The sequence below is a fragment of the Mus musculus genome, chromosome 9 (genome assembly GCF_000001635.26).
Source record: "Mus musculus strain C57BL/6J chromosome 9, GRCm38.p6 C57BL/6J".
NCBI classification, from domain to species: Eukaryota; Metazoa; Chordata; class Mammalia; order Rodentia; family Muridae; genus Mus; species Mus musculus.
This window is the reverse complement of record NC_000075.6, coordinates 99,159,501-99,177,806: the sequence shown is the minus strand read 5'-3', so window position 1 is coordinate 99,177,806 and position 18,306 is coordinate 99,159,501. Positions and strand designations below refer to the sequence as shown.

The 18,306-nt window shown below is 45.6% G+C and overlaps 1 long non-coding RNA gene across 2 annotated transcripts; it reads right to left on the bottom strand.

The window, feature by feature from the left end:
* Positions 1-1,785: 1,785 nt before the first annotated feature.
* On the bottom strand, positions 1,786-16,760 carry Gm33857. 2 transcript variants are annotated; one of them, XR_871054.2, is made up of 3 exons: positions 16,719-16,760; positions 16,018-16,091; positions 1,786-1,972 (listed from the first exon to the last, which is right to left on the bottom strand). It is a non-coding gene; the product is annotated as a predicted gene, 33857 (long non-coding RNA). The 2 variants fall into 2 exon arrangements; XR_871053.2 differs by having other exon boundaries at positions 16,484-16,753.
* Positions 16,761-18,306: the final 1,546 nt, after the last annotated feature.

Below are 18,306 nucleotides of genomic sequence, written 5' to 3'. Positions count from 1 at the left end.
ATTGAAATCCTGCTCTGCTCGCTCAGCCCAAAGATTTATTTATTATCAAATGTAAGTACACTGTAGCTGTCTTCAGACACACCAGAAGAGGGAGTCAGATCTCATTATAGATGGTCTTGAGCCACCATGTGGTTGCTGGGATTTGAACTCAGGACCTTTGGAAGAGCAGTCAGTGCTCTTAACCACTGAGTCATCTCTCCAGCCCTGCCTGGGCCTTTCTTACTCTGACTGTAAGTAACCCTCATGGCCAGTTCTCACAATCTCTTACCCTGTGGCATCTTCTCCTCTCTCTATCTTCTCTCTCTTTTCCCTCATGGTCCTACCTCTGATCCCAAGCCCAGAAACTGAAACTCTGCCTACCTCTCTTCTGCCCAGCTATAGGCTGTAAGCATCTTTAGTCAACAGTTTTAAATTGAGGAGCAAGGTTCCATAGCATCACTTGGTGTTCATGAGGATGTCCTCATGCCTGGGGGCAACCAGACCTTGGGGGCCAGTGGTTAACATTACAATCCATAGCAACCAACCAAACCCCAACAACCTCCCTTGCAACTCCTTCCACTCTCAGTTTTTAATTCTCTTCTTTTTCTTCTGAATGTCAACGACATACAGTCATACACTCTTTTTTTTTTAATTACAGTAGATTTATTACTGGAGATATGGTGGTACATAGCTAAAAAGACTGAGTAGCTGGTAGAGAAAATTTCACTGCAGCAGGAAAGTTCAGACCTGATGGATTAACAAACAACATTTGAAATAATGCATTCTGTAGTTCTGTTGTTCTGATGTCTACTTCTTGTTGGGCTTTGTTCTCCCTTCAACTATCCAAATTGATTACAAATCCCTCACGGACAGAATATCTATGCTCTCCTCCTCCTCCTCCTCCTCCTCCTCCTCCTCCTCCTCCTCCTCCTCCTCTACCTCCTCCTCTTTCTCTTCTTCCTCCTCATCTTCTTCCTCTTCCTCCTCCTCCTTTTTTTCCTCTTCTTTCTTTTCTTTTTTCTTTTTTCTTTTTTTGTCAGAATTTCTCTACATAGTCCTGGCTGTCTTCGAACTCACTATGTAAAACAGGCTGGCCTTGAACTCAAAAGAGATCCTCCTGCCTCTTCCTCTCAAGTGCTAGGATTAAAGGTGTGCATTGCACCCTGCCTATATTTGAATATTTATTAGTTTTACTTTATTGTGTTAATTATATGTTCTTGGTATGTTTGGGGGCATGTGTGTACAGATGCCAGTGAGGGCCAGAAAAGACCACCAACCTGGGCTTCGTACTGAGTCTGAAGGCAGCCTAGGTTAAAGATTCTGTCTCAAATGAACAAACAAAAATGAAACAGTTTTTCAAACAAAAATGTCTCTTGACATCTGTGGAGACATCTGCTATTCACAGCCAATAGGAATCTGTCTCTGTGTCCAAAACTGTAGGGTCACACATTGATTTTCTTGTCTTTCATACCACAAAGACAAAGCCGTGAAACATTTTTTTCCCGGTGGAGAAGGTTCCGTCACCACATTTTACCTTTGGTTTAGGTAAAACAAGTTTATTTGTTCAAAGTCAGAGGACTCAGAAGGTTGAGCAACATTCTCTATTACCCCGATTTATATAACACCAATAGAAGCAGCCACAAGTCTGTAGCCTATGACCTTTTCTTCTCGAGTCTTTATTTATCACTGATCTTTCTGGAGTACCTAAGAGTGACAGCCACAGAAATACAGAAGCGGATCCATATTTATATTTCCTAGAGCCCCACCCCCCCCCCCAATAAAGGCTATTACTACTGCTCTCGGCCACCAGCCAGAACTTGCTAGTAAAACCCTGTTGCTGAAGACACCACATCCACTGGTCACAGGACATGGAGAAATCAAGTTGGTATTGACCACGAAGCTTCCTCCCCACTTGCTAGTTTTCATAGTGATGGAGAGCTCTGTAGTCTGTTGGGCAGAGAAAGGCATCCACGATCTTATCCGGGTATAAACCCTGTGGAAATACAATAATGCCCTTAAGTGCAATATTAGAGATATAACCCATGGCTTCTGACTGGTGTTGAAGCCTACTCTACAGAAGGAAACACATGTCTGATGCTATAAAACTGGCCAAGAATCCGTGGCTGGCTAGCTCATAGGCCCCAGGGGTGAACTAACTATTACTCTGCTAAATGAACAGATAGGATCAAGATGCCCTTTAAAATTGGTATCCCTCCACCCATTGATTAGTTCAGCTCTCAGATCTCATCGGGAAAATTTCTTTTTGAGTAGATGGCAGTTTCTTTGTGAGTAGATGGCAGTTTACCTCAGAAACTCACAAATTGTCAAAGTGCAGAGACATGCAGTGTCAGGGACATGGTATGCTCAGCTACAAATGGAACATTGATAAAATACACACACACACACACACACACACACACACGCACACACACACACACACACACACACAGGCACTGAGTTCAAGTAAATGGAAAGAGAGGAAGGAGTGTGCTGTATAATTTTAATTCCAACCTGGGGTTTCTACCCTGTCTTGATCATTCATTTCCCAGATAAAGGTCACACAGCTTTTATTATTTATAATAAACCTTAAACAGCACAAGAAGGGCAGACATCTGCCCCTTTTTATCAACATCCCTGACTTATTACGTACTATGTTTCGTCTGGGATGCTCTTAACTCCAATTGGCCAGCGCTCAGGATCATGTTTTCAAGACTCACCTAACCCATGGAGGCTTCTTCTCTATTCCTTTCTTCCCCTTCTCATGGTTCTCCTCCACCCCCCAAAACCTGGTAATCCTAGAACTCACCTATTTCTCTTCTGCCCAGCTATTGTCTGTCAGCATCTCTATTCACCAATCAGAAATAACATGAGCGCAAGGTCACACAGCATCACTTGGGTCTACATGTGGACTCTCAGCTCTAGGGCAACCAGGTCTTGAGGATCCAGTATTAGCGTTAGAATACAGGCAGCATCAGACCAACCCACTGCTAGATAGAATGAAAGGCTATACAAACCAGAGGTCAGAGAGGACTGGGGTGAAGCAATATCTTGTGTATATGATAGAACTACTGCACTCATGAACTCACAGCAGCTGTTGCTGTCCACACAGGACCCACTCAAGGTTGAGCCAGTCATTCAGTATTCTAGCATCAAGGGGTAAGGGGTTCACAAGCTGGATGCCAACCCCTCGCTGAGGAGCTATGGACCGTTGATGGCTTCTGGGGAGGAGGGGGGAGTCACTTTCCTCTAAAGGGAACAAACCCCAGGTCCTCTGCAAAAGCAACAAGTACTTTTCACTCCTAAGCCATCCCTGCAACCACTAGGCTGACTGTCATTTGGTCCTTTGTCACAATAGCAGGAGCTGGTCCAGGGAAACTGGCTCACATCATGACAGAAACCAAGAAACCCAGTAATGGGCCATTTGAGAGCTGAAGCTCCAGAGAAACCCCAGCATCCTGGCGTTCTGAAGATGGCAGCAGGAAGATCCAGGGCTCAAGGGGAAGAAGATCAAAATCATCCTCAACTACATAGGAAGTTCAAAGCTAGCCTAGGGTATTGACATAGGAAGTTCAAAGCTAGCCTAGGATATTGACATAGGAAGTTCAAAGCTAGCTTAGGGTATTGAGACCCTCTCTTGAAAAAAATAAAATAAGTGAAAACATGGATGCTGGCTGGTATTTAGTATGCTGGACGAAAACCACTTTTGGAAAAAAAAAATCAGAATCAAAGAGATTCTGGATAAATAACAGTGTCTAGAGGCTGTAAAACCCAGAGTTTGTACATTCAAGGATAGGAGAATGGTGCCCCAGCTTTTGGAGAAAGCTAAAATGTATTTTATTCTGCCCTTTTATGCTTGCAGATAGGGGCACAACTGACTTGAGGTGCTTGCCCATATTAGAGGATCTTTCTCCATCAGAACACCAATTCCCAAGCCAATGTGCTCTAGAAACATCTTTATAGGCATTCCCAGAATAATGCTTTGTCAGATCTCAAGGTATTGATTGGGGTGAGGGATGAGGAGAAGGTGGAAGAGAAGGAAGAGGAGAAAGAGGAGGAATAGAGTTGAAATAGGGGTTCATGTAGCCCAAGCCAACCCAAACTATTGACCTTCCTACATCTCACTCCTGGGTATTAGGATTACAGGCATGTACCACCATGCCTGATTCCCCAAGGTATTCTTAACCCAGTCAATTTACTTTACACCTAAAATTAAACAGCATAATCAGGTATTAGGGAGATACAGGGATTTTTAATGGGATGGAATTATAGTTTTCTGGAGTTGAGTTATACTTTTATGAGAGTAAAGAGATGATTTGAGGCCAGGTGTAAGGAGAAGGCTAATTTAAATCTTGTGTAATAACAAATAGGCTGAAATGTAGCCTTCCTAAATATCTGGGTTGTACATTTATGTGACAAAGCTATTCATTAGGAAATGCGTACCCAAGGCCGGGGTTGTTGCTCAGGTGTTAGAGTACATCCATGAGGCCCTCCTCTCCAGCACCATGTAAGACCTGGCAAGATTGTGCGGCTCTGTAACCCCAGCACCCTGGAGGTGAATGAGGGAGGATCCCAAGTTCAAGGCCATCCTCAGATACACAGTAAACTGGCCCTGATTTCATAAAGCCCTTTAACTTTAGCATTCTGGAGGCTACATACCACATTTAAAGTCAACTTTGGCTACATGAAAAAAACGAAACAAAACTGAGCTTGGTGGTAAAGGCTTGTAGCTCCAGCTACTCAAGAGATTAAGGCAGAATTGCTAAAGATTGTGGTCAAGGGCGCTGGAGAAGTAGCTCAATTGTCAGAGTCCTTGGCTAGCATGCATGAAGCCCAGCTTTCACTTTGCACCACCAAAGAAACTGTGGGGTGATGATCTAGACCTTTAATCCCAGCAGTGGGAAGCAGAGATTGAGAAATCAGAAGTTCAGAGTCATCTTTCACTACATAGTGAGTTCAAAGCCAGCCTGTCATACAGGAGACTGTGATTCAAATATATTGGTGGTACACATTTTTAATCCCAGCACTTAGGAGGCAGAGGCAGGTGGGTCTGTATTGGGCCAGCCTGATCTACACAGTGAGTTCCAAGACAGCCAGGGATATGTAGAGAGACACTGTCTCAAAAGAAATTTTTTTAATTAAATGGAAAGATAGGTAAGATTAGCAGTACTTTGCAGAACAGCATCTTTGTGCTTGGTCATTCTCTGTGCTAGGGACGAACCTAGGTCCTCACACATGCCACACATGCAAGGCGAGTGCCCTACCTCTCCACCACTGAGCTCAGCCTCCAATACCTGCCCTTGGATTTCAGTGTCTATTGGTGACTTCTGGAAGCAATTCTCCATAGACCCAGGGATGACTTTATAAATGGAGTGGATCAAGCGACATAAAAGCATTCTCTCCCAGTTTTGGAGACTAAGTTTTGGTGGCTTCTAATGGCTGTGAGAACAAACTGTTCCACACACTCACTCCAGCTTCTGCTGGCGTCATGTGTGTGGTTTTTTTTTTTTTAACATTTCATTACATTTTATTTTTTAATTTAGTGTGTGTGTGTGTGTGTGTTTATGGGGTTTGTGTGTGTGTGCTTGTAGGGTATGTGTATCTCTCTGTGTGTTTGTGTGTATATGTGTGTTGGTTGTGTGCTTGTGTGGTGTGTGTATTTGTGTGTACATGTGTACATGTATTTTTAATGCATTGATGTGTATATATGCATGAGTGTGTTTTTATATGTGTGTGTTTCTGTGCATATATGTGTTTATGTGGTTTTGTGTGTATGTGTGTTTATGTGTGTGCACTCAAGTGGGCTTATAAAGACAGAAAATGGTGCCTGATCAACCTGCTTTTTTAATAGCATGAAGGACCACCAGCCCACGGGTAGCAATACCAACTATGGGATGGGCCCTCCCCCATCAATCACTAATCAAGAAAATGTTCTACAGGTTTGACAACAGCCCAATCTTATAGAGGCATTTTGTCAAATGCGGTTCTCTCCTTTCAGATGACTCTAGCTTGTGTCTAGTTAACATAAAACTTACCATCACATATCTCAAAAAAGTTCTCTCTCTCTCAAGGAATAAAAGTTCAAAAAAAAAAAATCAAATCTCAAAAGAAAAATGTACATAAAATTACCAGATGCATAAAGGTAAGCATTTAGTTAAAAAATGAAACATTTTCTTTTTTTTTTTAATTCTTAAAAACGTGTTATTTCGTGTGTATGAGTGTTTGCCTGCATGTATATGTGCCATGTACATGGCTGGTGCCCACAGAGGTCAGGAGAGTTGGAGCCCTGGAACTGGAATTAATAGTGGCTGTGAGCTGCCAAAGGGGCGCTGGGAAACTGAACCCTAATTCAAGCTCAGCCAGTGCGCTTAACCCCTGAGCCAGACTGATGTAATACAACAGGTCAGGGAGACTGACCCTGCCTCTACTGAGAGGCCAGGAAAGGAGAAATGGGTGAAATGAAGCCGGGACTGGACTTCTTGTGAAAGCTGAAACTGTCCACGCAGCCTGGTGCGTGCCCAGCCAAGCAGAGCACAGCGCGAGGTCAGAACACATATCCACGTGGGTCCTCCCCAGTGAACCTTTTATCTTTCCCGCGGGGGCCAAGACACAGCTGCTGCTAAAGGAAACACTGATCCAAGTCTCCAGCTTGCAAGCATTTGCTTCGGTCTGCCACTGGCCCTTCAGGGTTCCAAGTATTTTATCCCTATATTTTGTTCATTTGTATGTGGTAACATATAGACTTCAAAATGTGGTGGTCCCAGCTTCCTTCTTTCTTTTTTCCTTTTAAGGAAAGAAGGATGGATTTTTTTTTTTTTTTTTTTTTAATTTAGGCTCGCAGTTTGAGCATACAGTCCACTTCGACTGCAAGTGCACCGGTAGCTGCGAGGAAGGAGTGTGGCGAGGCTGTTCACATTACAGCCGCAGACAGGAAGCAGAGGGCTATACAGGCTCCCGCTCAGCTTGCCTTTTCCTTTGCTCTGTTTTTATTCAGTCCAGGACCCGAGCCCACTGAGTCACTTATTCCGGATAGGTCTTTTATTATTATTATTATTATTATTATTATTATTATTATTATATGTGCTGTCCTCAGACACACCAGAAGAGGGCATCAGATCTCATTACGGGGGGTTGTGAGCCGCCATGTGGTTGCTGGGATTTGAACTCCGGACCTTTGGAAGAGCAGTCAGGTGCTCTTACCCACTGAGCCATCTCACCAGCCCCGCCCCCTAGGTCTTTTCATCACCGTTAAATCCCTCCAGGAGCATCTCCACAGTTACAGCCGATGTGTGTTTCCTAGGTGACTCTAAATCTGGTTACATTGACAGTGGTAATTAACCACCTCAAACCAACTCCTTGTAAACCTGATGCCAAAACGTACCACTTTGGAATAACACAAACCTGAGATGTGTCTTATGCAACCTGGTCCGGTCTCGAAATTCCTACATAATGTAGGATGCTTTGAATGTCTGACCCTCCTCCCTCTACCTACCAGTGCTAGGATTAGAGTTGTATGTGTGTCTTCATGCCCTGTTAATTCTGTGCTGGGGACAGAACTCTGGCTTCCTGCATGCTACCCAAACATTCTGCCAAAAGAGCTCCAGCCACAGATCAAAAACCCAGCACTCCAAAAAATAACCCCCGGTCACCATAAACTCATAACTATCTCATAGTTGAAGAGATTCAGCTCAACTTCAACGTCTCCATAGTTAATTTTCATTGTCACTTGTCCTGATAGGCTTGTCTCAATGGGCTGGGGTCCTGGGCAGAATAAAAACAAATGGAGAAGAAAGTCATCCCAACACTGCTCATGGTCAAGATCAGGCTAGTGAGATGGTTCCCTGGGTAAAGGTACTTGACCTGAATTTAATCCCAGGATCCCACAGGGTGGAAGGAAAGAAACATCTGAAAAGTTGCCTTTGACCGTCCACACACTGGGACACGCGCGCGTGCACACACACACACACACACACACACACACACACGCAGACACACCTAACGGAATTTTTTTTAGAAGTCCCAAATCTCTTTTTTATTTTCAAAGTGAATGTGGATTCATTAAGGAACAATGAGAAAAGAACTCCAGAGAGTTAGAAGAGCTCCAAGGGGCAGGAGCTGACGCACTCTTTTCTGAGAATCAAAGCAATCCTTTAAATGTGAGCTCACACAGCACTCCCAGAGAGGCGTGCAAAGGGTCTTTTCTCTTAGGTACAAGGCTGCTGCTGCTAGTGTGTGTGTGTGTGTGTGTGTGTGTGTGTGTGTGTGTGCCACAGAGCATCTGTGGAAGAAAGGCAGCATTGTAGATTCAGCCCCCCACTCCCACCTTTACTGTGGGTTCCAGGGATCAAGTTCAGACTGTTACATTTGCAAAGCCAGACCTTCCTGCTCAGCCATCTCACTAGCCCCATTTCTTTCTAAAAGATGGAATTTCTTCTCTGTCTCTCAGACAGTTTGTGATCCTTGAAGCAAGTTGATGTCAAAATAGCCTACGTTTCATTAGGCCTGCTCCCCTACCCGCTATCAGCTCCCTTCTCAACAAACAACCATGCCAGAGCAACAGATAACAGCAAAAAGCTCAAAAACGCAATAGTGTAGCCAGGGATGGTGACTCATGCCAGCAATCTCAGCGTGAAGGATGCTGATACAGGAGGATTGCTGAGAGTTACAGACTATGTCTGGATCACAGAGTAAAAGCCTGTCATAAAATAAGAACAAAAAAGGAGCCATTTAGATGATGCAAAGGGGAAAGACATTTTGCCATCAAGCCTCATGACCTGAGTTCATCCCTAGGTCCCATATGGTGAACAGCAGACAGACAGCATCAACTCTGGACAGTTGTCCTCTGGCCTCCAGAGGCATTTCATTTACATACACACACACACACACACACACACACAGAGAGAGAGAGAGAGAGAGAGAGAGAGAGAGAGAGAGAGAGACTTTAGGATCTAATTTTTAAAATCCTAAAAGGGAGAGCCAAGAGTGTAAGCCATCCACAGCCCTGGGTTCAGCATCTAGTAGCACTGGAAAAAAAGGAAAGGGAAGGGCATAAAGAACAAAAAATAGTGTTCTACCCCTCACAGCTGCACTCCTAGCAGTGCTGATATAAAAACCATAGCCCTCTTTTTTGTTTTTTGTTTTTGTTTTGGTTTGGTTTTTCAAGACAGGGTTTCTCTGTGTAGCCCTGGCTGTCCTGGAACTCACTCTATAGACCAGGCTGGTCTTGAACTCAGAAATCCTCGCCTCTACTTCTGCCTCTGCCTCTGCCTCTGCCTCTGCCTCTGCCTCTGCCTCTGCCTCTGCCTCTGCCTCTGCCTCTGCCTCTGCCTCTGCCTCTGCCTCTGCCTCTGCCTCTGCCTCTGCCTCTGCCTCTGCCTCTGCCTCTGCCTCAAGTGCTGGGATTAAAGGTATGTGCCACCACTGCCCGGCCACAGCCCTCATTTTTAAGGAAATAAGAGATAGTTTTATTCTAGCACCATTTTGAGTGACCATGGCTTGGGACCCATTAGGTTACCACAATTCCATGTTCCAATGTGAAAGCAGTTTCATTAAGTTTTTATAGTTTTACAGAACAAAGAAAGTCACAAATCAAGGCATGTTTAAAATGCATTTGGTGGCCGGGTGTGGTGGCACACGCCTTTAATCCCAGCACTGGGGAGGCAGAGGCAGGTGGATTTCTGAGTTCGAGGCTAGCCTGGTCTACAAAGTGAGTTCCAGGATAGCCAGGGCTACACAGAGAAACCCTGTTTTGAAAAACCAAAAACCAAAAAAAATGCATTTGATGGGTACCAGAGAGGCAGGCACAGTGAGGTCAGAGGAGCTGTTCTAAAGCTCTAAGATGTTATTTGATGACATCCTTAGCTTTTGGATGGATGGTAGCTAGTGCTCTGTTAAGTCAAAAAATTCTAAAAGGTTTTTATTTATTTTCACAAGATGTTCATTCTGATACTGAGTGGGGCAAGGAATGTCTGTTCCAGAAGGCTAAAACTAGTCTGAGACAAGGAAATTAGCCTCTGAACCTGCAAAATTCCAGTCTCTCCACAGTACTGACATTCCAATCTGTCCATCATTGTTCACAGCCAGGTGCAGCTTCTTTTCAGAAATTTGGCTCACAAGAGGTAGAAGAAAGATGAGAAGTTCAAAATTATCCTCGGCTACACAGCAAGCTGGAGGCTAGCCTGGGCTACATGAGACCCTACCTTTATAAATCAAAACGAAGAGATCTAATGCTATCCCACTGTCAGAGGCCATAGTTTGCTTGCTCGGTGTCAGTCCCTTGATGCTGATACCTTGCTGTCAATGGTTTTAAGTTCATATATCAGAATGAGGATACCTCATTGGGCTCTTCAGAGCCCCTAGGTGCTGCTGAGAGCCTTTTCAACGCAGCTTATTATTATATCATGAAGACAGCTCTCAAGGGGGAATGAATGCCGTGCGCTGCTGGGGTAAGCAGCAGCTGTGGTACCCGGACCTCGTTAGGGGCATGCCATCCTCCTCTTTTCTCCTGGCTATGCTTGCAGCACCGGCACCGGCACCGCTCCTGTCACCAGATTCATTTAATTTGACTCAGGAAAAACTGTTCATCTAACTTCCGGAAGCTCTGTAGCTGACAGAGGCAGGTCTAACAGGGCCACTGCTTGTCTTGGATCAAGCCTCCTGTTGGCTTCTACCTCAAACCACCCTCTGGTCACGTGTTACCTGGAATGCTACCTGTCCTGTCCTGCCTGCCAGGCAGACTGTCTGTCTGTGAGTTTGTCTTTTTCTTTGTGTTATCAGCCCCCAAACCAGCTTGTACACAGCTAACCCTCTGCCTTCTGTTGTCTTCTTACCAACTACATATATTTATTTAAAAAAAAAAAATCACCCAGAGCCAGATATGGAGGCAAAATCTTCTGTCTTCCTTCCTTTCTGTCTTCCTTCCTTCCTCCCTTCCTTTTTGATGCAGGGCCTTGTACAGCACCAACCCTCTGCCTTTTTCTGTTGTCTTTTCACCAACTCTGTGTGTGTGTGTGTGTGTGTGTATTTAATCACCTGAAACCAGGTATGGAGGCTTCCTTCTTCCTCCCTCCCTCCCACCTTCCCTCCCTCCCTTCCTTCCTTTTTGAGTCAGGGTCTTGCCAGGCAACCCTTTCTGCAATAGCCTCCCAAGTACTGGATTTATAGCATGTACCACCACTCCTGGCCCAACCAACAGTTTCTACAGTAGACAATGCCTGCCCAGACTCACTTTCCATGTTCCTAAGCACAGACTTTGGCTAAGTGACCACACGATGCTGACATCTTTTCTCTAGCTGTGGATATAAGGTTGGAAGGTGGTGTTTACCTTCCTCTGGGGTCAGGCCAAGGTCAACCAGATCTTCATTGTCTCCCAGGAGGCCCCAGAAACAAGGATGTACAACAACACCAATAATCAAAAAGAGTCTTGGGTTTCCACGCTCCTTTCCTGCCTCCTGCAGGATTATGTATTCATAGTTAATCTGGCATTTAACCGGCTGGCTTCATTCTTTTGGCAACCTTGACTTTAGCCAACTCTGAAAGCACATGATGGCAGATCCAGCTGAGACTTCCAAGACGAGGAAGAAGAGTTTAGAATAGCACTTCATGCTCAGCCTTCTTGTTAATGCACTCAGGTCTCCTCCACATCCTGAGCCAAGCTAGGATGGTGTTATGCCGAGGTCGCTAGCAAGTCCTGTCCCAGGAAGAGCGGATGCTCTAGGACTGACTCATCTGCTCCTTGGGGCACCGATACTCAGTATCAGGCCACAGCCTCAGATGAAAAACCCCAGGCTCACTTGGAGCTGTCTTTCCTCTGCAGCTTTTCAGCCTTCATTACCAACCTCTGGCTTCTGAGGCTTCCCCAGCTCCTGTCTAGTTCAGTACTGGGGTCTGGGGTCTTTTCTTTTTTGCCTCCCTGTACAAGCAAATATTTTTTACTAATTTCCCAACTCCCTGGCCTTGGAGAGAGAGAGAGAGAGAGAGAGAGAGTTTATGTGTGTCTGTGTGAGTGCGTGTACGTGTGCACACTTGTGTGCATGTGTATATTCACTGTTTCAGTGAGGCTAGCTAGCCAGTGAGCTCTGGGGATCTCTGTCTCTGTCTCCTCTCATTGGGGTTACAGACATGCTTGGCTACACCCAGCTTTTGGGATTTGAACTACAGCAAGCACTCTTACCTATGGAGCCTTCTTCCAAGGGCTCCCCTATCTTTCTTTTATTTTTTCTCCTTCCTTCCTTCCTTCCTTCCTTCCTTCCTTCCTTCCTTCCTTCCTTCCTTCCTTCCTCCCTCCTTTCCTTCTGGTTCCTCTTCTCTTCTCTTCTCTTCTCTTCTCTTCTCTTCTCTTCTCTTCCCTCTTCCTCCTCCTCCTCCTGCTTCTTCTTCCTCTCTCTCTCTCTCTCTCTCTCTAGCAGAATTTCACATGGTCCATCTGTCCTGGCACTCTCCTAAGTAGTCAAGGATACTCTTGAACCGGATTCTGATCCTCGGGTTTTCTTGTTGCATGTTTGTTTGTGTGTTTGAGTCAAGGACTCTCTACATAGCCCTGGCTGTTCTGGAACTCACTCTATAGACCAGGAGGGCCTTGAAACCAGACCTTTTCCTGTCTCCCCTCTCCAGTGCCAGGATTAAGGTACACACCACTCCACCCTGAATACTGGGATTTCTTAACCACCACCCCCTTTTCTTGGAGTTTCTTGCTCTTAGCTCCAGGGTCCTGGTAATTACTGTTCTAACTCAATTATACTGTATTGTTTCCACTTCCTCTTTCCTTTCATTGCTGCTCAGAGGAAGAGGCAGCCTCTGAAGGTGCCAGAAGGAGAACTGGCTTAAGTAGCAGGTCATCTCTGTTTTTTCTCTTCCTGGTTCAGCTTCTGCCCTTGAAGGTCTCACTTCCATACCTGCATCACACTCTGTCTTTCGGTTGGCAGGGTGGTTACACATCCAGTCAAGTGGAAGGGCAGCTGGCATGGAACTGGAGCCTTGGCTGCAGCTCCAGTGGGAGGTTCTGGGAGAATTTGAAAGTGATGGTATCTTGTTACTGAAACGAGCCAGGGGATCTGACAGCACAAAACAAGCTGTGCGGATCATATACAGGGAGAAAAAATATATACATTGGAAAAAGACCAAGTTGGTTCAGGAAAAATCAATGCTGAGCACATTTATATAAGATTCCCACCCTGGATCTAACTGTATCCTTGGCATACCCCTCCTCCCCAGTTTTGTGCGAGTGAGAGAGATTTTTTAATCTGTACTTATTAATTGTGTGTGCACAAATACACACGGAGGTTCTGAGGACTTCTGAGATTGCCTATCTCCTTCTGCCACCTGGGGATAGAACTTAGGTCATCAATTTTGGCACAGGTGCCTTTACCCAATGATCCATCTCATTCGCCCAAGACAGAACCTCGTGTAGCCCAGGCTGGCCTCAGAAATCTGTCTGTAGCTGAGGAGGACTTTGAACTTCCGCGCCTCCTGCCTCCACGTGCGTGCTCCACCCCTCCCTGCCTTTTTAGACGTCAAGAATTCTAGACAAGCGCTCTGCCCCTTCACTGCATCCTTTCCTGTGGCTCTTCTCTTAAATGATAATTCTTGTTCTGTTGAGAGTTAGATACTCCTGTGGAGACCCGATAAAGGTTGGACTCCTGACAGTGGAAAGAAATGCCTACAAATGTATAAGGCAAACTCTAGGGCCTCACTGCCTGCTTGAGTCCTAGAGACCCAGGGGCATCTTGGTAAGGAGCCTAAAGAGCAGAGAGCTTTGCGCAGGCGCCTTTTGTAAATCCAGTTCGGGGTTCGCGGCAGTTCAGAGAAAGCATTCCTTTGTTCATCCATTCAACAAGTAACTCTTTGAGAAACGTCCAAGTGCCGAGCCCCATGCTGAGCCGCATCATGAGGCTGAAGGAGGTGAATCAGACCCGGGCCCTATTCCCTGGGACACTCACGGTCTGGTGGGAGGAGACCAGGAAAAGACAATGATGGGGAAGGACTCTTCAGTGACAGAAGAGGTAGCAGGGGGACCTGTGGGAGCCTAGGGAGGGGGGAGACGAAGAATTACTCCCCCTTGGCTCTCCCACAGCAGTCAGTTCCTAGACTTCTAACTGCAAAAACAAACGATAGGAAAAAGTTCCCCACCTGGTAGACCGAAGTTCCCCTTGGGGCTACTCTGGTATGTGAGTCAGGATTTCCCCAGCTTCCCTCCCCTCCACCACCCCCTCATACAGTCTGGACACTGCGCCAAAGGCCTCACAGCCAAACTGTCCCCCAACGCCCCCCCCCCAATTGCAGTGCCCTCCAACAATTCCCTTGAATCTCCTAGAGTCTCCTACATACCACAGCAAGCACTCCACCATTGGAGCTGCCTCCCCAGCCCTACTGCCCCCTATCTCCACATTAACCCTTCAGGGAAACAAAAACTAACAAAACAACCAGCTTTAAGGAAGCGGCCAGGTGTTTTGTTTTATTTTGTTTGTTTTTTGTTTTTTGTTTGTTTGTTTGTTTTTTGTTTTTGTTTTGTTTTTTAAGTGACCTGGAGAGTCCTGGTTTGAACTTTTTCACCAAGACCAGGACAGGCCTAGGCTTCTTCATGTCTAGTCTCCTGACTTCTTTCCTGTGCTTCTTTGAGGGAAAGTCTGCAGCTCCATCCAGGGGTGGGTTGTAGGGGGCAGGTGTGTGTGTGAGAGGGTCAGCAATCTTGCCTGTCCCAGTTAGAAGCAGGCCGTGCCTGATGGCCCTGTTTTCTATCACTGGTCTTGGCCCTTCAGCACCCCCTTTGAAGGAGCCTCCTGTTCCTCTTCCTTGCCCTCTTATCTTTTACTTCCTTTTTTTCACCCAAAGACATATGGTCTAACTGTGGAGTCCAAATAGTCCACAGTTCCTGCCTCAGTTTCCAGAGTAATGGGGACTACAGGAATGTGTGTCACAACAACCAGTTTAGCTGTTTGGTTTTGTTTTTTTTGAGACAGGACCTCACCACATAAGTCACAGCTGGCCCGGAACTAGGCACGTACACCAGGCTGGTCTGGAATCCATAGAGACCTGCCTGCCTCTGCCTCCCAAGTGCTGGGATTAAACCACAGGCAGTTGTTTGTTTTTCAGACAGAGTTTCACTACTAGTCTAGGCTAGCTTCCAATTCTCAATGGTCTTAGCACTGGTGGTAGGACCGCAGCTGTGTGCCACCATGCCCTGCCTTCACGGCAATGATTCTGGTCCCATCTAATATCCAAAATGCAGCAATAAAAATCCACATTGTTCAACCACCTAGTTGGTATAGTACCCTGCTGGGAAGGTAGCCTGGCTTATTTATTCTTCTTGTTTTGTTTTGTTTTGTTTTGTTGCAAGGGGCGGGGTCAGCTGCTGGTAAGGGTGAACCAGTTTCATGTCTTGTGTAGCCCAGGCTGGACTCACACTTACCATGTAGTCAACAACAGCCTTGAATCTGTTATCCTCCTGCCTCCACCTCCTACATGCTGGGATTAAAAGTCTATAGCACTATGCCTGGCTGGCTCGAGTATTCCTGAGGAGTCAGTGTGTCTTTTTTTTTTCTTTTTCTTTTTTTTGATGGTGTTTTAGAGACAGGCAGTGTGTCTTTGATCCAGGAAAACATCTTCACACAACGCTCATCTCTGAGTACTTTTTGGTTGTGGTGTTTGGGACAACGACATGAGTGTACTGCAATGAACACACAGACAAACACATTTTTGTCTTTGGACAACGCCTGGATTCATTCATCAAACAGCAATCAGTTCACAAAGCCCAGCGGTTCCATCGGCAGCACTTCGCTGAGTGATGTGAGCAGTGGTGACGTCTTTGATGGCTGGCCGAGGGAAATGCAGGTTCTTGTGTTTCATTCTGAATTACGAATATTAACTCTCAGATCACGTGCTGTCCCACATCATACAGTAAAAGTAGTGGGGTGATAGAATGCGGCTAGAGAGAGTTAAACAGACTGTAGCCAAGTTTAAAGAGTACCAAAGAAACCCAGTAGGCAGAAAGTAGGACGCAGAAGAGGATGCAGAGCATCTGGGTAAGGGGGTCAATTCACTAACCTTGCTGGATGGAGGTCAACTGGAGGCACAGCTGTTAAGACAAGGTACGAACCACGCCCTGGGACAGACCTGTGCTGCAGAAGTAAGGTAAGGGGCACTGGTAAAGGCCCAGGTCCACATGGACAGACATCAAGTCCAGACAGATGACTATATAGTCCATCAATGCACAACAATTTGAGTAGGCCAAGTTGTAGCAGAGCTTGAGCCAAGCTGAAGTCCCAGAACAATGAGGAGTCCTCAGCCTGTTGATCCCCTGACATACACATTAGATGGTTGGATGACAAATTGATGGGCCACCACCAGCTCAATGCTAGGTGTTCTCTATGTAGGATCCAAGTGAGGGAGTTGCACCCTTACCCTAGTCTAGTATGTCCAGCAAGTTCTCATCTTTGGTTTTCCTGATAAGAGTTTAATACATCCATGTCTTCCTGTAATCCCCCTGCCCCACTCCACACACCTCACATACCTCTTGTGTCTCCACATCCCACTTGTTGGCTACGACAAAGAAGCCCAGACAGGATTCTCATCTTGAATCTTAATTTTTTTTCTTTTTCTTCATCCCACGGTCCCCCTGACCTCATGTTTTCCCCTTGGGCCTGAACTCAGAAAAGAATCTTGAGGCTAGGTTACCAAAGTTAAACAACCTTGTTGCACAAAGACTAGGCTCAGCCCTCCATCTCTGGAGGAACACACATACAAACCCGTAGACGAACACACTTCTGTCTTTGGACAGCGCCAGGATTCAACAAACTGCAGTCAGTTCACAAAGCAAAGCCGTTCTGTTGGCAGCACTTTGCTGAGTAATGTTGACATAATGCTGAGTAATGATGAGTGTGGTCTCAGACCTCTGTCTCTGGAGGAACACAAATACTTTCCAACTCCAAGGCAATGCCTCACTGGTCCCAGGTGCGGGTCCCTGGGAACAACACATCTTCCTTGGGTTTTCTTTTTTCCTTTTCCTTTTCCTTTTCCTCTTCCTCTTTCTTTTTCTTTCCTAAATGTTGAGACTCCCCACTGTATTTGGTCAAGTAATGGTGAGGGTGTTCCTCCCATATTCAACTATTACTTTGCTTTGCTTTGCTTGGGGTCAGGTTGGGTTTTTCTCAAAGCAGAGTCTCACTACATAGCTCCAGATGTCCTGGAACTCACTGTATAGACCAGGCTGGCCTTGAACTTATAGAGATCCTCCTACTTCTACCCCCCTAACAAGTACTGGGATCAATGCTATGTGCCTACCCACCTAGATCCCAGCTCTTTTATTTATTTATATATTTTTTGAATCAGGGTCTCACAAAGTTGGTCACTTAGACTGGTCTTCAACTTAATTTGTAGCCTAGGAAGGTCTTGAGTCTGTTATCCTCCTAACCTTCACCTCCAGAACAACTTGGATTACAGGGCTGCTGCAGAGTCAGACCACCAGGACCAGCTGAGACAAGGTCTTGTCTGCAAACCCAGGTTGGCCTTAGCTCACAACCCTTCTGCCTCAGCTGAGGAAGTGCTAGACTAACTCCATCTCACACAACCTTTCTCAGTTCAAGAAATTTAACCAACAAAGCCATTTGTCTGTGTGTGTGTGTGTGTGTGTGTGTGTGTGTACACACGGCATGTGCTAGGGTGTTCATTCGAAGGTCAGAGGACAAGCTAGAGGACACGCCCATGAAGGTCTCTGCAGCATGCCAGTACATAGCCTCACCTAACTGAGCCACGCCCTCAGACCCTGTCCCTTAAGTATGATTAATTCCTACTTGGCCTTTAGCTAATTACTTCTGGGACAGCCACCCTAAGATACTTCCCCTAACTGCACACATTACGGTTTACCTATCTGACTAGCACTATTTAACTTTTGATATTGTTTAATAATAGATGAAAAACTATCTCACTCATTAGGCAGCTAATTCCTCCAGGACATAGCTTCTAGGTCTCTGCCCCAATTTAATTTCTTTCCTTTTTTTTTTTTTAACAGAATACCTTTTGTTTATTATTTGACAATTTCATAAATGTAAACAATATATCTTGCTCATATCCATCCCCAATTCTCCCTCCCTCTTTCCTTCATGTTGTCTCCTCTTGTTTTGATTTGTTTTACTTTGCTTTGTTGGGACCCACTGAGTTCCATCACTGTTGCCTGCTAGCATATTGACTGCTCTTGTTTGCTTGATGAACAGGTGACCATAGTTGCGGTCAGTTCAGGGGTGCAATGGCCGTATCACGTACAGAAGACAGAATTTCAGGGCTCTCCTCCCTATCCTCTGGCTCTTACATTCTTTTTGCCCCTGTCCTCCTCAATGT